We start from the raw sequence: 23,184 nt of genomic DNA on the forward strand, positions 1-23,184 counted from the left end.
CGGGAGTATGTGCCGGAGTGTGTGTAAGGAAGGAAGCCTGCGTGTTTATGAGCGACAGAGAAGGGCATGTGTAAGAGAGAGTGAATGGGAAGAGAGAGGAGACCCCCCCCCCCCCCCCCAGCACACACATCTCCTCCAATAATCCACAGCAATCTCAGGGTGACTGGAAATCAAAGGTTCCCAGAGATGGAGAGCAAGGGATTTTTTTTTTTAAATCCTTATTAGTTTTAATTACTATGTGTTACTTGATGTGTCAGCTGTTTTGAAATATTTTTTTCTGTTTATTTGTATGGTTTTACTGTTATGATGGATGTTTTCTATTTCCTGCTTTTCTTGTTGTATTATGAGGAATGGTGATGTCCCTGCATACAGACCGGCAGGGCAGTTGCAGTTTCCAGTTTGGATTTTGTCTGCACCTTTGTAGTTATACTTTCTGGTCTCTTTATTCTGTATTTGGCCAGGGTGTGTCTGGGTTCTCCTTATGTGACTGAGGCTTCAGGTATTCTGTTAGCTTGTACATGCTGTGTGCGGATCTAGAGCAGCCTCTCCTTCGCTGCTCCGAGAGGCTGGATTTAATATTTATGTGCATTTATTAAAAATGTATGCAAATGAGCATGTAAACTCCAGTGTCCAGTCTCGGTCTCTGGAAACGCTGGCAACCCTACCAAAGACAGAAGGCGCGTTCCTCCGCCGCTCCCTGATTACTGAGCCTAAGCCTCCGAATGCGTTTGAACGCCAACCGCAGCATGGCGACCACGCACGCGCAGAGCAACCGCCAACCGCAGCATGGCGGCCACGCACGCGCAGAGCAACCGCCAACCGCAGCAATGGCGGCCACGCACGCGCACAGCAACCGCCAACCGCGGCATGGCGGCCACGCACGCGCACAGCAACCGCCAACCGCGGCATGGCGGCCACGCACGCGCACAGCAACCGCCAACCGCGGCATGGCGGCCACGCACGCGCACAGCAACCCGCCAACCGCGGCTTGGCGGCCACACGCAGCACCCCCTACCAATCAATCACCTGCCGCCCGAGCGAGTCGGCTGCGCCTGCGCAGTAAGCGAGGTGCGTGCGTGCGGTGCTGGTGCAGAAGGCGGAAGCAGCGATGGAAGCGGCTCGGGAGCGGCGGCCTGGACCGGAACCGCAGCCCGAACCTCGGGGCTGCCTGCGCGCGCTTGCCCGTCACTCGTACTGCTTCGACGTGTGGCTCTTCGTCGCCTTCGACCTCCTGCTCTTCATGGTCGTGTATCTGCTGCCCTGAGAGCGAGCCGGCGCCCCTGCTGGTGAGCCCCGGCCCCGTGCCAGTCCCTGCTCCCCTCTGTCTGGTAAGTCCTAGGCCCTCGCTTCCCCTTCACGTCTCTTGAATCTGCAGCCTCCCCCCCCCCCCCCCCCCCGCCAGCGAGTCCCCAAGCCTCTGCCTGTTCCCTCATCCAGTGACTCCCAGCCCTCATCTCCCCCTGCTTGGTAACTCTCGCCCTCTCCGAGCTAAGCCAGGCCCAGCCCCCTGAGGGCACTGCCACCCTGAGCCATTTCCACCATCCAATCCTCAGGAGTGAGCGAGCTGCCAGACAGACCTGAATAGGTGAATGCTTGCGGCTCTGCCAGGAAAGGGGTGGGCAGCTTTGCCCCTGAAGTGCTACAAACTTGCATTTATTAAACACCTATTCTGCAATTTCACAGGGAAACCATTACAAGGTGGTGCTCGTAATGAAACCGTCTCAGTAATAAAAATGCAACAGAAGTACAACTTACAAAGAGTGCAGAACAAATTATACAATCAAAGGTGCCATTTTCAAACTTTATAGTTGATGCAATAAAGTGAGCGTAAAAAACGTGCGTCCAAAATGGATGCATGGCTTTTTACCTGGCTCCCTCATTCCCCTCTCTTGGGTTCATGATGCAATAGGAACATGAGCTGCCACACTGAGAGGCCACACTAAGGATAAATTGTGTGTCCCTAGCGTGTCCATGGCTTTGGACGTGGGTTAGGAAAACGGACGCTCAATTTTACGAGCGACCATCAAGATGGGGTTTTTTTGCCCTGTGATGCTGCTTTCTGTTGTTCTTCCTACTTAGTATTGCAAGGAAACTAAATCAGAGGAACCACAGAAAAGTATTTTCTGCTTTTCTGTTCTGAGTTAAAATTTTATTTATTTATTTAACTTCTTTTACTATACCAACACTCAAGACCAGGTCTTATCGTACCGGTTTACATTAAAACATGGGGGAACCAATTAACGTATAAGTAGAAATGAGAAGTTACATTAAAACAGGGAGAGTAATAACATGGATGGCGGAAGATAGGACAGAATTAAACAATAACAGAAATGGGAGATCAAGAATCAACCAATAAGTTAACAAAATTACAAACTATAAATTAACATAAAACAATAAATTAGTAATACAGAAACATGGATTATAATCAGCGGATATATACTTGGTATGTCAGATGGGGGGTGGCGGGAAAAAAGGTGGGTTGAGGTAGAGAGGGGAAAGGGAAAAAGGTTGGGAGTGAGGGGAGGGATAAAGGGTGGGTTGAAGGGTGAGAGAGTTGGTTGAAATGGATTCCTTCAACGGTAGGCTTGTGTGAACAGCCAGGTTTTAAGTTTTTTTCTGAAGGTTAAATGGCATTGTTCCTGGCGTAAGTCTTGAGGAAGCGAATTCCAATGTAGCGGACCTGCTGTCGAAAGTGCTCGCTTGTTAATGGAGTTGTGGACTGATGATTTGTTGGGAGGGGCCTTGAGCTTACTTTTGTAGGCAGTTCTTATTGGTCTTGAGGATGTGTGTAGTTCCAGAGGGAAGGTGAGTTGGAGAGTGGATTGTTGGTAGACCGATTTGTGGATGATAGTGAGAGCTTTGAACAGTATCCTATGTTGAATAGGAAGCCAATGTAAGAATTTTAGGATAGGTGTGATGTGGTCCTTGCGCCGTGTGTTTGTAAGGATCCTGGCCGCTGCGTTTTGCAGCATCTGTAGAGGTTTGGTCGAAGAGGCGGGGAGACCGAGTAGAAGAGCGTTGCAATGGTCTATCTTTGAAAACAGTATTGCTTGAAGCACAGAACGGAAATCCTGGAAGTGTAAGAGCGGTCTTAGATGCTTCAGGACCTGTAGCTTGAAGAAACATTCTTTAGTTGTCGCGTTAATGAATTTTTTGAAATTCATTCTAGAGTCAAGGGTGGCCCCAAGGTCTCTGACATGGCTTGCTAGTGGGGTTATTGTGTTGTTGGTGCAGGGGTGGTTATCACTAGGGGAGATAACCACCCCTGCATAAAATGCAGGGGTGATAAAATGATAAAATGCGTGCATCGGGCGCACGGTGATTTTTTACATCAAGGTACTGGCTAACAGCCTCATCAACATGGCACGATGAGCGCTATTAGCTACATGCTGGTTTGAATTTGCCGATCCCCTTATTACATCAAGGTTATGCATCAACCTATGCGCTAGCCTAAGTGCACGATATTGCATCACCTTGTTTGAAACTGAGGACCATTATGATGGCAAACTAGAGTAGATATTACTCAAATCAGTCTGGCCTTAACCTTCTAAGGTAGAGCATCTCTTTGTTTAGAGAGACATTTATGTAAGAACATAAGAAATTGCCATACTGGGTCAGACCAAGGGTCCGTCAAGCCCAGCATCCTGTTTCCAACAGTGGCCAATCCAGGCCATAAGAACCTGGCAAGTACCCAAACACTAAGTCTATCCCATGTTACAATTGCTAATGGCAGTGGCTATTATCTAAGTGAACTTAATAGCAGGTAATGGACTTCTCCTCCAAGAACTTATCCAATCCTTTTTTAAACACAGCTATACTAACTGCACTAACCACATCCTCTGGCAACAAATTCCAGAGTTTAATTGTGCGTTGAGTAAAAAAAAAACTTTCTCTCCGATTAGTTTTAAATGTGCCACATGCTAACTTCATGGAGTGCCCCCTAGTCTTTCTACTATCCGAAAGAGTAAATAACAGTTTCATTCTTTTAGGTTTGTTTATTGGTTTTGTTTGTGTTATGTATTTTTTCTTGTTTACTTTTATAATCCTTTTAGTATGACACAGGGCACCCTTTCAAGTTTGCTTGAGCCACTTAGTTCACCAAACCAAATTTTACAATGTTACATATATTCATACCTGCTGGTCATTGGTCATGCCAGGAAATGTACGTTTAACTAATTGAACAGAACTACTTTCCACCCCGACTTCACACTTTTCTCTCTAAACCCAATCCCCCTTAAGATCCGATTCTTCTCCCCAGCACCCAAGTGTTTCCCTTTAAGGATTGCTTTGCTGTGTACAAAAGTTATTACATTACCCTGTGAGCACTACTTTCTTTGATGCAAAAAGCCTATTCGTTTTATGCACCAGCAACCCAGTCCTTAAAGGGAACACTGGCTAAATCCATCTCTTGGTTAAAATAATTGCCTAATATCTACAAACAGTGAAAATAAAATGTGTGAAAAAATATTTACAGCAATAGCATTCAAAACTGCTTTCTGCATGTGGGTGAAATTAATAAAGATCAAACTTCTGTTAAAATAGAAATGAAGAAGGAATGATGATAATGTCGTAAGAGCAGTGATGAGAAGTACCAACATTTTCACAGCAAGAATTAATGTTACACAACACAGATCCTCGCCAAAACAAAATAGAAAGGACATAAAGTATAAATAGAAAAGTGCCAACAAAAAAACCGAAGTGGAAATCACAAGCCTGCGGAAATGGAAAAACAGAAACATCATTATTCCTCTCAAAATATCAAGCAATAAAATCAAGATATAAAACATTCAGACACACAATCAAGACATAAAAAGAATAAATGTTAAAACAGCCAACTAACATCCAAGAATTACAACATTTTTATAAATTTTGCAAAATAAAATATTTCAAAATGACAGCAATTTCAAACACCACACAATTAAAATAAGGATTTAAAAAAATTCTTTGCATACCTGGGATCGTTTTGATTTCAAGTCACCCTGACATGGTCATGGATTGGAGGAGGGAAGGCTGCTCTAACTTTATCTTCTCTCTCTCTCACAGGCACAAGCAGACTCCCAGACTCTCTCACAGGCACAAGCAGACGCCCAGACTCTCTTTCTCTCTCTCTCGGTGTCTCACACACCCGCACACAGGCTCCCAATCTCTCTCTCTCAGGCACATACAAACATGCTGATGCATAAGCTCTCTCTCATGCTGTCGTATATGTTCTTGCATGCTCTCTTTCTCCCAGGGATGTGCAAGCAACAGCATCTACCTCCTTGGACTCTTGCAGCCCCACTCACATGTGCACACAAGCTCTTACACATGCTGTTGCTCTCACACACAATTCTTGCACACGCTATTTCCTAGTGTGTAGCCAGATGGGCTCAGGAGCAATGGGTATTGTGCTCTCCTGATAGCAGATGGGAGACAGAGTCAGATTTCAAAGCTGACGTCAGCCTACATATACCCTTGCAACATGCTTAGCTCTTCAGTATTTCTCCATCTCCCATAGCAGATGCAGACACTATCCAAAAGAGAATAGTGTAACATTTACAAGAAAGAAGAAAATTTACCTTTAAGAAGAGAGCCCCGCTTCTCCTGCGGTGAAACCTAACAGTCCCTCCCCCAGTCTAGACTTTCCTGAGGTCGATTCAATATCCCTTAGAGGTGAGCCTTAGTCCGCCGGCCGATTCCCGGCGTGGACGTTGCCTCCAGGGTGGCTGAAAGGCAGCGGGTGCAGATTCGAGCGCTGCAGTGAAGGTATTTCCCTCTCCCCCCGCAGCTGGAGACCGCCCGGCACACGACCGGTAAGCGCCAAGACCAGGTAAGGTAGAAACTTTTCTTCTAAGTCTCTGGTCTCCAAAGCTCGAATAGCCGTACTGACCTTCCTCCGAGGTTTAAATCGGGTTGAGCAGCCTCCCTCTCGTTAGGCCCCGATCTGGTCAAGGGTCCACACGTGGAGACCCTCCGGGGGGGGGGGGGGGGACACGACACGACGCCATCTTGTCGCCGGGGTCATCGGCGCCATCTTCCCCCCTCGCCATCGGTACACGCGGAGCAGGCCAAAGGCCCGAGGCACCTAACTTGAGCGCGTCCTAGGGATACACGCTTAACTGCACGCACAACTAGGCCGCACGCCCAACTGCGCGCATAACTGTGCCACACAAACAAAACCCGCCGCCTGCACGCATAACTTGTGCGCATGTACTGCTCATAGGTTCTGCACTCTCGACACGCACAACTAAGAGCATCCGCACGCATAACTCTCGCACTGATGAGTTTTTAAGCCCTACATGCGCACAAACGATGGCACCACCTTCCAAGAAGGCCAAGGGACCCTTCCTTTGCCCAGCCTGCCACTTGAGAGCTGCAAAGCCTGAATTAGAATTCCTCCTGTGCCAGCAGTGCAAACAGAACCAGGGAGAGCCAATTCAAGACCTCTCACAGCCAGGAGCGGGATCCGGAACCACTGATGGCACCCCAGACCTAACCTTGTCCAACTCGGTGCCCCCACAGGAAAGTTCCTTTGGGGCTACCACTGCAATCCCTCTTGGCTTCAACATGGACCCAGGAACCTTCTCCTGGATGGAATTTTTCAAAGGGCTGCAAACCTTTGTCCAGGCGCAACCAGCCCCGCTGCCGGAAGCACAAGTCCTTCCCAGCACCTCTCGAGGCTCTCGAGACTGTTGTTTGTGGCATTGTGGACCCTTGGTCACTGTGAAGATGACACCGCCCAAAGGGAGGAGCCCCGTGGGAACACAGTGATAGGCTAAACTCAGACACAGAATGGAAGGCTTTATTGAACTGCTGTAGATAGATGGTATGAAGCAGGAAGATCAGGCACTGACGTCCATGAGGTGCCAATACTTTCAACAGTCTCAGAAGTAGATTCTCACCCAGATGTTTCAGAGAGGCGGGACCTGCGGAGCGGGCCGCGCCAAGCCTGGTGGGGTGGAGTTGGACCACCGGATCGTAAAGGTACTCACAGAAGTGTAGGCGTCTTCCTGGTAGAAATGGTGGGACCGAAGGTCCGTGGTACAGGATACTAGAACAGTAGGCCCTCGAGGAACGAGTACCTGGTAGTCCAGAAATTCTGTAGAATAAGAGAGAGAGAGAGACCCCGAGGAGCGGTTGTCTCAATAAGGCCCCGAAGGGAGATGGAAGCGAGAGACCACCGAGGAGCGGGAGTCTTGAGCTTCTGAAGGAGCGAGGCCCTTGGAGTGTAGAGTGGCGTCTAAGCGTGCAGCTTAGAGCAGTCAGAGTAGCTTAACCAAAGTCCTTGCTAACTCAATGGTGGTAGCAAAGCGGAGGCTTGAAATACCCGGAGGTATTGATGTCATGCGGTGGGGTCACCCCCGAGGTTCCTGCCATGACATGTATTTGAGCGTAGGAGAGGTGCGCGAGCCCTAGGATGCCATGGGAGTGAGCATGGCGGACTGGAACGCCCATGCTAGACTGGAGATACTGAGGGCACTCGGCAACCAGAGGCAGCCATCATCAGTGCCCAAAAAGGAGGAAAAGGGAAGAAAAAGGGGTAAGGCAGAGCAGTCGCAGCCGTCTGTGACCGGACGCAACAAAGACATGCCTTTCCTAACCAAGATCATCCAGGATGGGGATCCAGACACCTCAGACTCCCTGGAAGAAGGGCAAGTCCCCCAGGGATGGAGTCATACTGGACCATGCTCCCGATTCTTCCACAAAGACGAATTAACCAGCCCTCGTATCCCTAACTATGAAAACACTGGGTCTCCCAGGCACGGATCCTACATTGGAACCGAAAAATAATCCCATGTTGGTGTACCTCCGTAAAGCCTCATGCTATTTTCCTATGTTGGAGCCCATCAAGGAACTGATTGACCTGGAATGGAACGCTCCAGAGGCCAGTTTTAAAGGGGGACGGGCACTAGAAGCCCTATACCCGCTGGAACCCACGGCCAAGGAACTTCTACGCTTCCCTAAAGTGGACGCTATGATCTGTGGTGTCTCAAAACGCACCACAATCCCTGTGGAGGGAGGAATGGCACTGAAGGCACTCAAAACAAGGCTGGAAGCCATCCTTAAGCAGTCCTTTGATGTCTCAGCAATGATGCTACAAATTGCCTTCTGCTGCGCCTTGGTGGCACGTTCCTGTTTGATCCTCCCCAGAGACGCTACCACGCCAGAGAAGCAATGGAACCTGCAGTTCTCCTTTCTCACCGATGCTATTGCTGACCTCATGTGCACATCATCCAGGGGTGTCGCTGCCGCAGTGGCGGCCAGAAGACAATTATGGCTCCGAAACCGGTTGGCTGACATGACCTTCCAAGGCAAAACCTCACAAAAATGCCTTTTAAAGGATCTCTCCTGTTCGGGAGCGAACTGGAGAAGTTAGCCAACAAATGGGACGAAACCCCAGTACCCCGATCACCTAAAGACAGGAACAAAAGAACATATTTATTTATTTATTTAAATGATTTTATATACCGATAGCCGTTTGCACATCGTATCGGTTTCCAGAAAACTAAAAACTTTTTGGACAGTGTCATTAGACAGAACCTTTGGCACTGCCATTACATAGAACAGTAAACTTTGCATACAATAGAAGAACATCAGCAAACAGAAACTGGGTAACTATTTACAAGGAACGAAGGTTCCTAAAATTGGGAGCAGATGAAGGAGAAGTTAACAAACGTACATTGTGAAGGTAATACATGTAAGGCACTGTAAATATATAAGGAAATCAAAGGGGAGAAGGGAGATGAGAGAAGAGTCAGCAGAAGCACATTGTAAATGGTGATACCAGGAATGCATTATACACCACTTGGGTGTATAATGTATATCAGTGCTCCTCCCCCCGAAGAAACAAGGGTAGAGGATCGCAGCGTTTTAAACCTTACAGGAACACACATTCCCAAGCACGTCATACTTTAGGAAGGTTTCAGTCCTTTCGGAACAAGCACATTAAGAGGAGCGAGCTCAGGGGCAGGCTCCGGCTGTGCCCCACAATGAGAAGACGCAGACCCATCCACAGGAAGAAGACATAGGGGGCAGACTTACCCTCTTCTACCAAAGGAGGGTCCTAACTATCATTCGAGAGGGGTATGTCCTGGAATTCCAAAGCATCCCCCCAGACAAATTTATGAGATCACCGTGCCACTCCCACTACAAGAGACTGGCATTGGAAACCACACTAGCAAGACTACTCAGCCTGAAGGCAATAACTCTGGTGCCTACATCTCAACAAAATACTGGTCACTATTCCATCTATTTTATCGTTCCCAAGAAAGAAGGAACATTCCAGCCCATCCTGGACCTCAAGGCTGTCACCGTTACCTGAAGGTACCACACTTCCGCATGGAAATCCTACGCTCTGTTATTATGGCAGTGCAACTGGGAGAATTCCTAACCTCCCTGGACCTATCCAAAGCATACCTTCACATCCCGGTCCATCAGGACCACCAGCACTTCCTGCACTTTGCAATACTGGGCAATCATTACCAATTTCGAACGCTACCCTTCGGACTAGCCACCGCTCCCAGAACCTTCACCAAAATTATGGTGGTAGTAGCGGCTGTACTGAGGAAAGAAGGAGTTCTGGTACATGCTTACTTGGGCAATTGGCTGATCAGAGCAAAGTCTCTGGAGGAGAGTCGTCACGCGACCACCAGAGTCAAGAACTTACTACAAGAGCTCAGGTGGGTCATGAACACAGCCAAGAGATGCCTACAGCCCTCCCAGTCACTAGAATACCTGGGAGTCCGGTTCAATACCAAGCTGGACAAGGTCTACCTTCCCCCTCCAAGGAGAAGGAAACTAATGGGTCAATTGCGAAACCTGTTGAACTCTGTTCGCCCCAGGCATGGGACTACCTTCATGTCCTCGGCCTCATGACATCAACCCTGGAAGTTGTTCCATGGGCAAGGGCCCATATGCGATCACTACAACGCTCCCTATTGTCATGATGGAATCCAGTGTCCCAGAACTACTCAATTCGCCTCCAGCTACTGACAGAGATTCGGCATCAGCTTCAATGATGGCTACAGGAAGAACACCTAAGCAGAGGCGTAAACCTATCTGCACCAAAGTGGATCTTGCTCACCATGGACGCGAGTCTGCGAGGGTGGGGAGCCCACTGTCAGGAACTAACAGCCCAGGGACAGATGCGGAATGGAACATAAACCGCCTGGAAGCTCGAGCCACAGACTCCAAGGCGAGTCTGTAAGTTATGTCGGACAATGCCACAACTGTGGCCTACATCAACCGCCAGGGAAGACCCAGGAACCAGCAGGGGTCTCTGGAAATAGACCCTCTCATGAAGTTGGCAGAAACAAACCTGTGAGGGATTTCAGCCTCCCACATCGTGGGAAAAGACATCTCAGCGGATTATCTCAGCAGAGAGAGCCTAGACCCGGGGGAATGGTCAATGGCGGACACAGCCTTCCAGCTGATACTGAATCGCTGGGGTCCCCCAGCCATGGACCTCCTAGCAACTCGTCGCAATGCCCAAGTCCCCAGATTCTTCAGCCGCAGACGAGAACCACAGTCTCAAGGAATCTACGCTCTTGTCCAGAACTGGCGAGAGGAAGACCTCCTGTATGCCTTCCCACCCTGGCCACTACTGGGCAGAGTCATTCACAAGATAGAGCACGACAGGGGACTAGTCCTACTAGTCGCCCCGGATTGGCCAAGAAGACCATGGTACGCGGACATTCGAAGACTATTGGCGGGGAATTCTCTGCGTCTACTGCCGTACAGGGACCTTCTTCAGCAGGGACCGATCTCCCACAAAGACCCGGCTTGATTCTCTTACGGTATGGCCCTTGAGAGGACTACCTAAAGAAACACAGCTACTCAAAAGCCGTGATTGACACCCTGCTCCGAGCACCCAAGTTCTCCACATCTGTCTTACATACGGATCTGGAGAGTATTTGAATCCTGGTGTGAAGGCCGTGCCCTCCTTCCGAGGACAGTCAAGATTCCCACGATCCTAGAATTCCTACAGGACAGCATGCAGAAGGGGTTGTCTCTCAACTCCCTTAATGTTCAAGTCGCTGCACTGGCCTGTTTCAGGTCCGAAGCGGATGGCATCAGACTATCAACTCATCCTGATGTGTCTCGCTTCCTGAAAGGAGTCAAACAACTCCAACGACCTCTAAAGTGGCCGGTGCCTCTATGAAACCTCAACCTAGTACTAGACTTCTAGCAGGGGAGTCCTTCAGACCAACAAGCTGTCTGACTCTACGCCTCTTGACCTTAAAGACTGCATTCTTGATCGCAATATGCTCAGCTCGGCGCATCTCTGAACTTCAAGCATTATCATGTCGAGAACCATTCCCCAGGTTCACCCCAGGCACCATACAGCTGCGTACAGTACCATCCTTCCTTCTGAAAGTGGTTTCCCAGTTCCATATGAACCAGACCATATCCTTACCATCACCAGATGAACACAGGGATTTGGAAGACTCACGCCTCCTTCGCCACCTGAATGTCGGCAGAATCAGAGTCCGATACCTCCTTGCGCAAAACTGATCACCTATTCATTCTTCATAGCAGGAAGAAACAAGGGGAAGCGGCATTGCAGGCGACCATAGCCTGCTGGATCAAAGAAGTCATTTATTTTTATTTTAAAGATTTTATATACCGACAACCGTTTGCACATCGTATCGGTTTACAAATAACTTAAAACTTTTATAACTTACAAATAACTTTGGAACAGTGATATCAAGGGTAACAATTAGGCATGGGGCCCTTTACAGTGAACAATAAAGCATGGAGATAAATCATTACAAAAAACAAAACAAAAATTATTAGGAGAAAGGTAGGGTCAAATTCAAATTGAGGGTGGAAAGGAGGGGAGGGGGAACGTTTAAGTAATAAAATAAAATAGAAGACTATGTACAATATTTTACAAGATGGTCGATGTAGTTACTAGGTTTTGAGGGTGGAAGAAGGGACATTGCATGGAAAGTCAGGAGTAAGGATTAATGATTTGGGGAGAAATGATATCAGAATGGTTTCTGTACAAAAGTGACGGGACAATCGGGGGGATTGTAAGAGTTTTAGGAGAGCTAATCGATGTTATCAGAGACACAGCGTGGAAAGGGTTTTTAGACTTTGGTCGCAGGGGGTGTGGGAGCAGAGGAAGTAGATAAGGAGGGGTAGGCTTGTAGAAAGAGCCAGGTTTTAAGTTTCTTTTTAAATTTGGGCGTAGATGTTTCCATGCGTATGTCAGCGGGCATGGAGTTCCACAGGGAGGGGCCAGCAAGTGAGAACGCTCTGTTTGTTGTGGAGATGAGTCTGGTGGATTTGATGGTTGGAATGGATAGGGTTCCTCGGAGAGAGGCGCGTGTTGGTCTAGTAGAGGTGCGAGGAAGGAATGGGGGATTTATCCAATGGTGTTGGACATTGGTGATACTTTTGTGAATGAGGGTAAGAGATTTGTAAAGGATGCATGACTGTATAGGTAGCCAATGAAGATCGATTAGAGTAGGAGTGATGTGATCATGCTTGTTCGAGTTGGTGAGGATACGAGCTGTAGTGTTCTGCAGTAGTTGAAGAGGTTTGGTGTAGGCAGCAGGGAGGCCTAGAAGAAGAGTGTTGCAGTAATCTATTTTAGAAAAAATAAGAGACTGGAGTACTGTACGGAAATCAGAGAAATATAAAAGGGGTTTAAGTTTTTTTAGGGTTTGCAGTTTGAAATAGCAGTTGCTGAGGATGGATTTGATGTAGGGTTTAAAGGTGAGTTGATTGTCAAGAATGACACCAAGATTGTGTGTGTGGTTAGGGAAAGTGGAAGGAGAGAAGGAGGGAGGAATATGGATTGAAGAGTGTTTAGATGAGATGATAAGGAGTTCGGTTTTTTGGGGATTGAGAGACAAGTGCATGCTGGTGAGGAGGAGGTTAATAGAGGATAGGCATGCTTCCCAGTTTTGGAGAGCGCTGATCATTAATGCTGACCACATAGAGGCAGGAAAACCACTACCTCTACAGGTCAAGGCACATTCTACAAGGGCCTAGGCAGTCTCCTGGGCTGAAACCAGGCTGCTTTCGCCAGCCGAGATCTATCGGGCGGCGACATGGTCCTCCCTACACACCTTCTCCAGGTTCTACCGCTTGGATGTCCAAGCCAGGGTGGATACAGCCTTCGCAAGGGCAGCACTAAGTGGGCCACGGGTAGCTTTTGTACGTCCCATTGGTCCTGAGTCCATCTGGCTACACGCTAGGAAATGGAGAAATTACTTACCTGATAATTTTGTTTTCCTTAGTGTAGACAGATGGACTCAGTATCCCGCTCACAGCTGCTCCAGAAATAGAGAACCGCAGATATCAATCTCGAGACTGTACGGGTAAGCCTCGACCTATCTCTGTTAAGACACCCGCAGTTACCTAGGTGTCTGCGTTGATTGTTTCAGCGCACCAGCGGTCTCCAGTGCCAAAGTCAATCAAGTATACACAAGTGTAATCAAGTATCAAGCAACACCTATCCACACTGGCTTTTCGAGGAGAATACTGAAGAGCTAAGCATGCTGCACGGGTATATGTAGGCTGACGTCACCTTTGAAATCTGACTCCGTCTCGCATCTGCTATCAGGAGAGCACAATACCCATTGGTCCTGGGTATTGTGCTCTCCTGTGCAGGCTTGCATTGGTTCTCACTCTCTCTCTATCCCTTGAATGTGCATTTTGCGGAAGCAGTAGTCTGTCTTTTTTTTTTCTCTTTGGCCCTGCTGCTGATGCCGCAGCCTCCTGTCTTCCATTGTGTGGATCGACCTTCTCTCTTTGGATGCGCGGCCCAGCCCTGCCATGTTGACTTGTCTTTGGCCACCCAGCCACGTCGCAACAATATTCTCTCTTCAGTCACTTGGCTTGGGCCACATAACTGGGCCCAATGCAGCATTCTTCTGCCTTCAGCTGCGGGGCCCGGTGCTAACAACCCTCCCGCTGCAGTGCAAAACTAGAAAGAAGAGGGGAAGGGAGAGCACCACAGCAGAGGATGGATCTTGCCGTGGCCCAGTGGATGAGAAGCTCTATGCCGAGGTATCTGCCTTTTTGAACTGGTGGTTGGCATTGCAGTTAGCCCTGATACAGTCTGGCAGGGAGCTCCAGAGCGAAGGACCTACTAAAGCAAATGCTCGGTCCCTTCTTAGCTCAGGTCTTTATTTAGATTTATATTCCGCTTTTCGCCCTTTTTTCAGCGCTTCAAAGTGGATTACATTCAGGTACTGTAGGTATTTTCTCTAGTTGCAGTCTTGCCATTGTGAGTAGATAATTTTTCCAAATGTGGCGCTTGTTTTGGGAAGGGGGACATCCATGATGAATAAGCATGAAATGTTTGCATGCAGTTATACCTTATGCGTATTTATTTTGGACGTCCTGAAAACCAGATGCATTTGGACCCTCCAGGACCAGAGCTGCCCTGCACTAGGACTTCTAGTTATTACTGTACTTGCAGCCCGCCAGAGAGACCCTGCTTCTGCTGCCTCTTCAGTGTCTTGCCACTAAGGATCCTCTACTTGTTTTACTCCTGGGGATATCTGCACAAACAAATGTAAAATTCTGCACACTTTACATTGGTCAGAAATAATACATTGTACATGACAGTCTAAGAAACTAATTTAAAATGTAATACAGAAAAAAGTTATTACTTAAAGATGCAGAGTTTTAAATATTTTGAGCAGAATTTCCCTAGAAGTTCACTGTAAGAGTCTCTTCTCCCCTGGCCAGTCTTCTTTCACTTTTCCTTCTCAGGCCCCAACTCCTCCACTTGCCACCATCTCTCCCCTCCCACTCTAGGCTCACCCCCTTTCACTCTATCTCCACTCCCAGAGTTTGACCCCTCTCTCAATACTGCCCCTCACAAAGGCTCCCTCTCTCTTGTGCACATACACACCCCCTCGTGCAGGCTCCCTCTCTCTCGCGCACATACACACCCCCTCGTGCAGGCTCCCTCTCTCTCGTGCACATACACACCCCCTCGTGCAGGCTCCCTCTCTCTCGTGCACATACACACCCCCTCGTGCAGGCTCCCTCTCTCTCGTGCACATACACACCCCCTCGTGCGGGCTCCCTCTCTCTAGTGCACATACACACCCCCTCGTGCGGGCTCCCTCTCTCTCGCGCACATACGCACCCCCTCGTGCGGGCTCCCTCTCTCTCGCGCACATACGCACCCCCTCGTGCGGGCTCCCTCTCTCTCGCGCACATACGCACCCCCTCGTGCGGGCTCCCTCTCGCTCGCGCACATACGCACCCCCTCGTGCGGGCTCCCTCTCGCTCGCGCACATACGCACCCCCTCGTGCGGGCTCCCTCTCGCTCGCGCACATACGCACCCCCTCGTGCGGGCTCCCTCTCGCTCGCGCACATACGCACCCCCTCGTGCGGGCTCCCTCCCTCTCTTTCGCGTGCATACACCAGCTCCCAGTCTCTCACATACGCACTCCTTTACAGTCTTCTCACATAAGCTTGCTCTTTCTGACAGCACACCCAGGCACCCTCACTCTTGCTCACTCTCACCCCCTAGGCTTGTCAGTATTACACACACACACCTCTACACACAGATTCCCTCTCACTGGGGCTTGCTCCATCTTTGTCGTGACAGGGTTGGCCACTGCTTGTGGCAGCCGGGTCCTGCTTCATCTTTGCCAAATTCTGTGTAGAAAATGGAATTTAAGTGCAGGAGGGGAACGCTGCGCAAATTCTTCTCTCCACAGTAGTGCAGAATTCCTCTAGGGCTATTTTATGCTTTCTTGGAATCCTCAGATCATCATCTCAAAGCTTATACATTCCCTTGTGAAAGCAGACAGTAGAACCAGGGGTCACGAAATGAAACTCCAGGGAGGAGGACTCAGAATCAATGTCAGAAAATATTTCTTCATGGAGAGGGCGGTGGAGGCCTGGCATGCCCGTACGGAGCAAGTGGAGAGGACAAAAACAGTAAACTAATTGATAAAGGCTTGGGATAAACATTGGATCCGTAAAGCCTAGAGCATGAAATGAAGAAAAAGGTACATGGAGGTAACCTGCATAGAGCAACAGTTACTACCCCCTGTAGGGAGATGGGGCCTGCAGTATATCCTGAGTTATTAATAGCAGCAGGTCCATAGGGGTGGGGCCTGCAGTATATCCTGAGTTATTAATAGCAGCAGGTCCATAGGGGTGGGGCCTGCAGTATATCCTGAGTTATTAATAGCAGGTCCATAGGGGGTGGGGCCTGCAGTATATCCTGAGTTATTAATAGCAGCAGGTCCTTAGGGGGTGGGGCCTGCAGTATATCCTGAGTTATTAATAGCAGGTCCATAGGGGGTGGGGCCTGCAGTATATCCTGAGTTATTAATAGCAGCAGGTCCTTAGGGGGTGGGGCCTGCAGTATATCCTGAGTTATTAATAGCAGCAGGTCCATAGGGGGTGGGACCTGCAGTATATCCTGAGTTATTAATAGCAGCAGGTCCTTAGGGGGTGGGGCCTGCAGTATATCCTGAGTTATTAATAGCAGCAGGTCCTTAGTGGGTGGGGGTGTAGGGAGAGGGGATCTGCAGTATATCCTGAGTTATTAATAGCAGCAGGTCCTTAGGGGGTGGGGCCTGCAGTATATCCTGAGTTATTAATAGCAGCAGGTCCTTAGGGGGTGGGGCTTGCAGTATATCCTGAGTTATTAATAGCAGCAGGTCCTTAGGGGGTGGGACTGTAGGGAGAGGGGACCTGCAGTGTATCCTGAGTTATTAATAGCAGCAGGTCCTTAGGGGGTGGGGCCTGCAGTATATCCTGAGTTATTAATAGCAGCAGGTCCTTAGGAGGTGGGGCTGTAGGGAGAGGGGACCTGCAGTGTATCCTGAGTTATTAATAGCAGCAGGACCATAGGGGGTGGGGCTGTAGGGAGAGGGGCCCTGCAGTATATCCTGAGTTATTAATAGCAGCAGGACCATAGGGGTGGGGCCGTAGGGAGAGGGGCCCTGCAGTATATCCTGAGTTATTAATAGCAGCAGGACCATAGGGGTGGGGCCGTAGGGAGAGGGGCCCTGCAGTATATTCTGAGTTATTAATAGCAGCAGGTCCTTAGGGGGTGGGGCTGTAGGGAGAGGGGACCTGCAGTGTATCCTGAGTTATTAATAGCAGCAGGACCATAGGGGGTGGGGCTGTAGGGAGAGTGGACCTGCAGTATATCCTGAGTTATTAATAGCAGCAGGACCATAGGGGTGGGGCCGTAGGGAGAGGGGCCCTGCAGTATATCCTGAGTTATTAATAGCAGCAGGTCCTTAGGGGGTGGGGCTGTAGGGAGAGGGGACCTGCAGTGTATCCTGAGTTATTAATAGCAGCAGGTCCTTAGGGGGTGGAGCCTGCAGTATATCCTGAGTTATTAATAGCAGCAGGTCCTTAGGGGGTGGGGCCTGCAGTATATCCTGAGTTATTAATAGCAGCAGGTCCTTAGGGGGTGGGGCCTGCAGTATATCCTGAGTTATTAATAGCAGCAGGACCATAGGGGGTGGGGCTGTAGGGAGAGTGGACCTGCAGTATATCCTGAGTTATTAATAGCAGCAGGACCATAGGGGTGGGGCCGTAGGGAGAGGGGCCCTGCAGTATATCCTGAGTTATTAATAGCAGCAGGTCCTTAGGGGGTAGGGCTGTAGGGAGAGGGGACCTGCAGTGTATCCTGAGTTATTAATAGCAGCAGGTCCTTAGGGGGTGGGGCCTGCAGTATATCCTGAGTTATTAATAGCAGCAGGTCCTTAGGGGGTGGGGCCTGCAGTATATCCTGAGTTATTAATAGCAGCAGGTCCTTAGGGGTGGGGCTGTAGGGAGCTGGTGTGTGCCATCTCTAGCAATGCTCTTGCTTAGAAAGATCTTGTCTGAGCAGCTGAAATCTGTGAAAGTTGCTTCTTTGGAAGGATAAGGAAATATTTGGGCTGAAAGTATTCATGGGAGTGTGAGTAGGGTAGAAGTAGGCTGGGGCAGAGGCCGTTCTGGTAGGATTTGGGAGCTGTATTCTGTTGTAGGAAGCATTGTCAGATTGTTAAATATTTGTTTCTGCTGTTTCCCCCCTGCACTTTCATGTAGGAACTTCCTGAGGGTGGAGCAATCCGGGCTGCACTTGGGACTTGTTCAAGATGGCAGCACCTCCATATTCTGAAGCTCAGCAGGATGGAGCCCTGGACCAGGATGTGACTGTTAACGTGAGGGAGTATGTCCAGGGGAGACGACAAGCTCTTGCACAAGAGGTCTCTGGCAGCTGAGGGAAGGGACTTTCTGCTGATTACCTCTCAAGATTATGCTTTTTTCATGCTAAACAGTCCTCGTACAGAGTATTATGATACTTTCAGGCCTGAATTCTTTGTTTAATGCTGCATGAAAGTTGATTGTGGGAGTCGTTCCTACAAGCATTGGAAAGGGGGGCATGTCCCATGTCATCCTCCATTAGCAGCAGAGAGAGAACTTGCTTACTGCCCCACACGCAGCAGGGGAGAGACAGCGCTCATGCCCCTCGCAGGAGTCGGCTGGATTCTGGGGAACACAGGATGACGTTGGGGGCTTCCGTCCTGTGGTGCGGTCACTAAATGCCACTCTAATTTGTTTAGCTGATCTGTTAGCATTCTCTGTTATCTGTAATCTCATTGACAGGGCTCTGATGTTTATAATAAAGGACCTGCTATACTGAAGCCTTTACATTTACAGGAAATTGAAATGCGCAGGCTGGTTACATGCAAAAGGGGTGTGGTTTGCCAGGTTTGATGCCTCTTATTGGGCCAACATGAGAATGACCTTAAGCACAGAGGGGGAGGTTGCAGCCCATCTGCATATTTCTCCCAGGCTCCCTCAGGCCTTTATTTCCTATTGCTGTATTTTTAATCTTCCCCAAGCTTATTCCCTGCCTCTAACCACTTCTACTATCAAATCTACCTTCTCCATTCTCTGTCTTCTGCCCTGTTCAAAGCTTTCTTCCTCTCACTGAACCATCTCCACGCTCCCTGCCAGTACCTCATCTTCTCAGCTGGGGATATCTGGGCCTCCAAGGCAGCTTTCACACCATCTGTGCTCCTTGAGCCCATCCCTGTTCCCTGTGCAATGCCCACTCTGTTTCCTACATCCGTGAGCTCTCCATCTCTTGTGCATCCTCTTGCCTTGACGGAGACCTGACGCTTCCCTGAGGACTCTGCTTCAGTTGCTCTCTGTCATGGAGGTTTGCTGTGCAGTGCTGGTGTTAGGATGCTGCTCTTCAGGTGTCAACGCAGTCTTCTGCCTCAGTTCCTCTTTATTTTTATTTCTTTGTTTGAGGCTGATGCCATCTGCCTGTTCACCCCTCACTGTCTCTCCAGACTGCTGTCATTTATTGATACTCACATAAATCCACCCCCCCCCTTCCATTCTCACTGACTTTGATTCCTGGCTTTCCTTCTTCCCTTATTCTTGGGGATTTTAACCGCCACACTGATGCCTTCTCTGACTTATACCTCAGAACTTGCCTGACCTCTAACTTTGCTCTACTCACCCCCTACTCAGCAGCATGGCCACTGCCTTGATGTAATCTTCTCTTCCAACTTTTGTCTCTGACTTCTCCCCCTTGTGATTTTCCCAGAGCCATCATCTGATAACTTCCTTACTGAATCACCCTCCCCTACAGCCTTGTCCAGTCACCACCAGCACCTTCAGGAAGCCCCAGGCTACTGCCCCTTCTATCAGCTCCACTACTGTCTCCTCTCCTCCACTGAGGAAGGTGATGAGGCAGTTTCTTACCATATTATCCTCTTCTGCTTTAGACCCTCTCGCCCTTCCCTTACCCATCCTGTAAGGGGCACCAGATTCCAGCCTTGGCTCGCCCTAGAATTTGCTTTCTATACTCCTGTGCCCTTGCTGCAGAGCAGCTCTGGCTAAAATGTCAAGCAGACCTCCTTCCATTCTGCTGTTGCATTTGCTAGGCCTTGGGGAATTCTGCACACACAATTTTAAAATTCTGCATACTTGATAGTGGTCAAAATAACACCATACATCATGAGTAATTAAGCAAGCAGGATGGCAGTCCTCACACATGGGTGACATCATCAGATGGAGCCCAGCACAGAACTTTGATCTCAAAGATTCTAGAACTCTCAACCATGCCCTGCTGAGCATGTGCAGCTGTGGTCATCACTCTGCTCCCTAGGCAGAGTCCCTCAGTCTCTTTTTCCCGTAGAGATGTGTGGGCGTGAGAGCGGCGTGCTCACAGTATTCAGCTTTGCTCTCTTCCTCTACAGTCTTTATAAGTGATTTCTTCTAGAGCTGCAGCGGTTTTCTTTCCTTTACCTTACGGTAGTTTTCTTTCCTTTCTCTTCTGCTAACCGCATGGCAGGCCGTAGTCATGGTGTAGACTGGCAGAGTATTTCTTCCTTTAAAAAAAAAAAAAAATACTGCACCTGCAGTTTAGTTTCTGTGTCCCCTCCTTGCTTTTGTACTTTTTTTGTCCGCTGCTGGCAGGACTGACTGAGTGCAGTTCGTGTAGGTTGCTGACTTGGGGACTCGCCTGAGTTCTACCCGGGCAGGAGCTCCATGTTGTTTCACTGATCGATTGGCATCAGTGGAGGTTCAGACAGTGCAGAGATCGAGGACCACACTGTTACGGTGGAGGGGAGAGCTCATCCTTCCCACACTCAAAGGAACTAGTCTCCAAGGGCAGGAACCCAGGATGATATAGCCGCCTCTCCTGCTTGTTGGTGATGGCAGTACAGTCTCTGGGAGAGAGGCTGAGGAGGAGTCAGGGCAAGCAGTTTGCTGCTGCACCAGGGCCATGCCCAGTTACAGTTGCCCATGCACTTTTGTGACCAGCCTACTGTTAATCTGATGCAGCGATGTGGACCAGGACTGCCCTTGAGCACCATGATCATCCTTGATGCCGTTGAGGTGCCAGGGCGCCCTCGATGCCGTAAGGGCCTTCTGTGCTATAGGCAGTTGTAGACGCGAGGCTCTCTATGCCCTCAATCCCATCGAGGTGCACAAGTGGCCATCCCAGTGTTACTGAGGTGCATGAATGGCCTCTGATGCCGTGGCTGCCCTTGGGGCTGTCGCGCTGCGGAGCTGCCCTGATACCATCGACACCCTTGATGCCGTTGAGGTGCAGGCTGCCATGGAGGCCATTAGGCCCTAGAAACCCCCAAGGCTGTCAACTGCCGCGGTTCTTGGGAGCTCTTAAGTGCCACTGAAGCCCTCGAGCAGGAGGGGCTTTGGCGCTAAATGGATCAAGCACTGGTGTCATTCTCTCCTCAAGGTACGCTGAGACGTACTAGCATAGGGGTCTGGTGCGCATGAGGTGCCTTGGCGCTGTCCTGACGGAGCACTGATGGGCATCACTGGCCTAGGGCTGTTGGGCACCATGGATGCTGATGATCTCGGGGGCCCTGAGCTGCCAAGGGCAGCAGACAGCAGAGGCCCCGTCTGGATTTGTAGTCCTAGGTCACTACATTCCTGATCTTAGCCTAAGGGGAGCAGCCACCGGGAGGGAAGGCTCTGGAGTCTTCTCCCTTGGAAGAGGAATATGTCCTTTCACCCTTTTGTGGGGAAGCTGCTGAGGTTCCACTCCTGGCCTTTTTATCTCTGAATCAGTGCATCTGCTGGGAGGCCAGGGAACAGCAGTGTTTCTGCTGGGGCTCCTCCATTGATTACTGTGACCTACCCCAGCCGAGGGTAGCAGCTGCCTGAGGAGCATTGATGGCTTCTGCCCCTTAGTGATCAGTGAATGGGAGAGTTGAAAGGTACTTGGAAGCAGGATGCCCTGATTCCCAATGTTCATCTCCAAGGAGCGATTCCACTGGTTTCCCCACTGAACACCCAATTGTCCACCCCCACGATATGTGTTCCTCATTCTTCGTTGCTGGGGAAGGGATGTCACTGCTTCTGACTGGTGGTTGCCCTCGGTTCCTTGCGAGCTCCGAGAGCTGCTCTTTTTAGGTAATTCTAAGGCACAGCAGGTCTGTTTTTGTGAGGGAGCCTTTCCAGAGTAGCTCCCAGCTGAACCTTAAGGGTTTCTCCCATCCTGCAGTCACCTTGATACCTGCTGAGCTGAATGGGCTGTTCTGGCCACTCATTCTTGTCTGCAGGACCCCGCCTCAGTGAGGAGGGTTCTAGTCCATCTAATTGGCGAGTATGCCTTTCAATCTACCACCATAGCCATGGCTGAGGGACCCTGCAACAGAGGTGCTGCTCTCTAGTTTAACCGAAAATTACCACTGCTACTTTGCATTGATTATTATATAGAAAGCTGAATCTTGCAAAATTGTTGGCAAACTAATTTATTTAAAGTACCCAGTAGTGTAAAAGCACAACATGTGCAACAGTAGCACTGCTCGAACAGATTGAATAGTCTGTGCTGCTGTCTAGTGCCATCACCTGGTTCTCACATGGAATTTTAATTCCTAATATTGCCGAGTCTATGACTCATACCATGCACATGTCAGCATGGAAGATCTTGAAATCAAAACCAGATACCCAAATCTATCCTTTATCCCTTTAAAATGGATTTTCAGCTAATTGCAAAAAAAAACAAACCAAAACAGCAAATGTGGATATTTGTCCTGACAGCACCGATTAAATCTCTTGGTTCCCTAAAAGAATAAAATCCTATTAAGTAGATCTTAACACCTCTCCTCAATCAGCTTTCAAAGACAAACTGTCTTTTATTACAGCAGATGAAACATTGAATCTGCTCCAATCCCAAGGTCATAGAAGCTTCAACAAGTGACTAGCAGGGTCAGTTCATGTGTATAAGAAAAAAAAAAAAAGTTTACTTGCTGTGGTTGGGGGTGGAGTGGGACCCATGGCCCCTGGCACAGGTTAAGCTCTGTCAGTGATAGCTGCCAGGAGGAGATCTAGGCTTGAAGTTGTAGATTTATGCTGATGACATCTACTTTCTCACTCCCAGCAGTGGCTCTCTTGTTGGCTACCATGGAATATTTGTAAATCTATTTGAAAGCCATTGAAAAATGGATGCTGTTTAACCAACTACTCTTAAAGGTGTCAAAATCTGAAATCATCATGCGATCTAGAACGAAGGATGGACCTGATAATTTAAAGGTTCAATTTAATCACTCAATTAAAATATCAACCAAAGTTAGAGATCTGGGAGGATTAGACTCGCACGTATAGAAAAAAATGTGACATGTTTGGGATATTTCAAACTACAGCTGCTGAAACATTTAAAGCCATTATTAGCACCTGACGATTTCAATCTGTAATGCTCAGGCTTTGATTACTGCAGTTCT

The 23,184-nt window shown here is 49.0% G+C and overlaps 1 long non-coding RNA gene across 1 annotated transcript; it reads left to right on the plus strand.

The window, feature by feature from the left end:
- Positions 1-979: 979 nt before the first annotated feature.
- LOC115093329 lies at positions 980-22,523 on the plus strand. The gene is made up of 2 exons (XR_003857334.1): positions 980-1,328; positions 18,017-22,523. It is a non-coding gene; the product is annotated as an uncharacterized LOC115093329 (long non-coding RNA).
- The last annotated feature ends 661 nt before the right edge of the window (positions 22,524-23,184 follow it).

The sequence above is a fragment of the Rhinatrema bivittatum genome, chromosome 1 (genome assembly GCF_901001135.1).
Source record: "Rhinatrema bivittatum chromosome 1, aRhiBiv1.1, whole genome shotgun sequence".
NCBI lineage: Eukaryota > Metazoa > Chordata > Amphibia > Gymnophiona > Rhinatrematidae > Rhinatrema > Rhinatrema bivittatum.